Source organism: Achroia grisella, unplaced genomic scaffold (assembly GCF_030625045.1).
Source record: "Achroia grisella isolate CSIRO2021 unplaced genomic scaffold, CSIRO_AGI_Agris_v1 utg1245, whole genome shotgun sequence".
NCBI classification, from domain to species: Eukaryota; Metazoa; Arthropoda; class Insecta; order Lepidoptera; family Pyralidae; genus Achroia; species Achroia grisella.
The window spans coordinates 2,611,021-2,615,148 of record NW_026712606.1 but is presented as its reverse complement, the minus strand read 5'-3'; positions in this window follow the sequence as shown (position 1 = coordinate 2,615,148).

Below are 4,128 nucleotides of genomic sequence, written 5' to 3'. Positions count from 1 at the left end.
TTTCCTATACAGTCCACCGGATGTTAAGTGAATGGCTTCATTTATAGATGTCTACAGTCCTTTGCACTCCTGAATAAAACACATTTAATTACTTCTTTGAAGAGCACATTCTGTTGTCTGGATCTGGATGGAAAATCTACTTCCACTTCAGCCGCGGTCCTGGTGGGTGAGATATGTGATAGTGACCTCAATCTCAAATATTTCACGCAGACGACTTTTTGCATCCGAACCTAATTGAACCAAAAAAATACAAAATGGGATCATAATTCTGGTTCAAATATGACGTTATTGTACTTATAAATATCTTTCTATATTTAAATTTAACAGTCACTAATATAGGAAGGGAGCCTGGGCCCATTATAGAATAAATATTTACTTACCTACTTCCAGTTATTTCGGCTCGTGTAATAAATTATGAATACGAGAGCTCAGCAAATTCACCTTAACACCTTCTCTCTTGAACGTATAGGCAAACTATTTGCATTATTCAAAACGCCCGGACTCTTGTTATCTTTGCACTCAAAACTTTGAATATACTTCTGGAGTTGTTGCAGGGAAAATAATATACTTGAGCAAGTTCGACGAAGTCATAAGGAACCTGGGGATTATACCTGTCGTGTAGTTGATGTTCCACGCCATTACATTGTTATGTCACTGAATGCAATCAACATGTTGTGTTGAAAATGTTATGTAGAAAACTACACTGTACCTACTTAGTTTAGAAACATTTCCCAGACACGTTGCTCTAGTATTTAGTTTGGGAACATTGGTGTCATCATTAAACATAGTAAGAGAAACACAGTTTCTGAATTAAATGAACAAGCTACTGTGTGTGTTGTTTTAGCGAATCTTTAATATCGTTTTAACAAATGTTAGCATTTGGTAGATTTATTATTTTTTTTACTAAACTAGACTTTATTACTAAATTTTTTAAAAACTTTTGCATCTTGCAATTTCCCTCAAGTAGAACTGTAAAAGTAACGCCAGATGAGGCACCCGTACCGTACCATATGAGCTTGTATTAATTAATACACCAAGTAGTGCCTTGTTACTATTGTTACTATTATTTTTTATATAATTTTAAATTTATCTATTACCAGAATAAGCTTATTTATGTTAAATCTCTAATAAATAAAAACAAATGTCAATCAATATCTTCCATTTCCTGTAATATTTAATTTTTATACCTATTACAGGGATATTGCAGTTTTAACAAACAACAAATAAGATTGCAAAGACGATAATCAATCACATAACTATAAAACTTTCATTTAATAATAGTAATATCTCAGAACAATTCACACAGTGCAATCTAGTTCTAAGCTTAGCAGAGCTTGTATAATGATAACTAAACATCTGATATGAATAAATGGATACATTGTTTTGTATAGAAAATACCCAGACCGATACAAACAATCATGCATGAATACTAATACCTCGCAAGGTACAAATAAATATTTGCACCTTGCGAGGAGTAGAACCGGAGACCATCGGAAAGTTAGGCGGTGTGCTATAACCGCTAGACCACCGAGCGCGACATTTATTTAAACCTTTAATAATATTACACTATGTTGTTAAATTTAAGCAATGTGTTTAATAAAAATAAACACATTGCTAGACTATTTTATTAACAGATAATTCATACGACTACACAAAGCAAAGGGATTTCTCTGGAGCCAACGCAATTATATGAAGGCAACATCCATCTCTGCCTGCAAGGCAAAGATATTTAGAAAACAAGATAAATATAAACTTGTTGTTACAAATAACTGAGTTCTGTATCCGCGTTCTATAATTTGTTATTGCTCTGTAAAATAATGTATAAAGAGAAATTAGGAAAATGCACTGTGTTTTCATTTTATGTAATACAAGCTGTACCCGCGACTTCGCCCGCGTGGAATTATACTTTATTTTTTTAAAATAAAAGTAGCCTAAGTTACTCCCTATTACATCAGCTACCTGCCAAAAAAAGTACCGTTAAAATTGGTTCAGCCATTTCAGAGATTAGCCGGAACAAACAGACCGACAAACAGACAGATAAAAATTTTGAAAGTGGTTTTTTGGTGTATGTACCATATTTTTATTCATATGCATGCTGTAAAAAACGGTTATTTCAATATTACAAGCAGACACTCTAATTTTATTTATATGTATAGATATAGATAATCCTATATATTATAGAAATAATTTTAGTTATTTTTATCGCCTAAAGAACACACAATTCTTGAAAATTTTTACTAAACTGATTTCAATATAAACAGATTTAATGATGGATTATATCTAAATTATAATAATAATGATAATGCTTACCGCTCTAATTAAGATATTACAGACTACAACATGGGGATTTCAAGAAATGAAATTAAATTAAGTTTCTTAATTGTCTGCAACGCGCACGCGACACTCCTGGTGTTTCAGGAGTCCATAGTCAGTGGTAACCGTTTACCATTAGACAGGCCATATGCTTGTTTGCCACCTACGTAGTATAAAAAAACATCTGTCAACATCACAAACAGAATGTGCATCCACCGTATCAATAATAATGAACAATTATGGAGTGTAACCTACAGTGAAAATTATACATATGTTAGCTTATAAAAAAGAACAATATTAATTGTTTTTTATTACTAACAATATAGATATAACTAATAGGGTGGAAATAATAAATAATAAAGTAAAGTAGGTGATAATAACATTGTGTTTAAAACAAAATGTGTAAACCAAGAAGCATTCTCCCTTCCCTCATTCCCAATATATTTATAGTATTATCAAGGGCTAGTCTTTGTGGAAATTAAAAAATATATATTACTAGCTGACCCCGCAAATATCGTTTTACCAAATAAATTTAAATCGCTATTGAAAAATAGGGGTTGATGGTAGAAGGGTAAAAATTTAAGGTCGTGTGTCTTTTTTAATGCCACATTATAAGATAAAAAAGATTAATTAAAAAAAAGTGAACAACCCTTATAACCCGGTATGAAAAATAGAAAGGTGAAAAATAAAATTGCATAAAAATCGGTCAATCCGAGTATTATATGTAAGAAATAACGTGTTATTTAAATTATAATTGTATTTTTTGCCTTATTTGATAATTCATTCATTTACGCTAACTAATGTTATTACTACGAAATTGTCTTTAGTTACGCTTTCAAGGCTATCCCGCTTCCAAGCCTCAAAGTCCTAACTGCTCATAATATCATTATGCATATATGCAGCCTTTGGAATACACACAACAATAACAATAAATAAATATAATATCAGTAGAATACAGAATATTTCAATTTATAAACTTACAAAAAAAATTATTTCGTAATCGTTTCAAACCTATTTGCCACTACAATAACGTACATGTTATGGATAATATAGGGTTTCAATTCCTGAGCTCACAGTGCTTATGTGAACTTCAATATTAATATAAGAAACAATACTCTGCTACGTAGGTACTCGACCTAATAACAACAAATTTTCATTAAATGTCCATGAAATTGTTAATATAGCTTGTACCGATAAATAAAGCCAGCTGCGAACTATTTGTTATCGCTGACATTAGAAACTATTGTAACCGAAACAAACGAACATTAACCTCACGAACCATAGATCAAGATTCTGTTAAGTTCATTAATTTACTTATTGACTACTCTATTTAATCCAAACTTGCCTCCGTCTACACTATCAAGCTACGTAAGCTACGTTACAATATATGTGCCTGCAAATTCGTCCCCAACTATTAACTGAACACCTCCGTTCTAGTCTCTCCTATCTTATATCTCACCTTATCTCATTCTCTCATTTGCTCGAGCAAATGAGAGAATGAGAAACGGTCGACCGTTTCTTATAAAATATATTTACAAGTGTTTTATGACTGTCTTAAGCTTATTATTAAGTATACAGGTTCTATCAAATACTACTTATTGCGATAACAGACACCTATTACTCGTACCACAATTTTAAAATCAGTGGCTTCTGTTCCTTATATTCTAATTTGCTAGATAATCTTTCACAAAATATAAGTTGACATGTATATAGTTCAACTTTTTAATTATATATAGAAAAGGTTATCATGTCGTAAGTACCAAGTGCTCTTGCTTTTTAGTATATACTTAGTCTTAGCACAACTAAAATTAAATA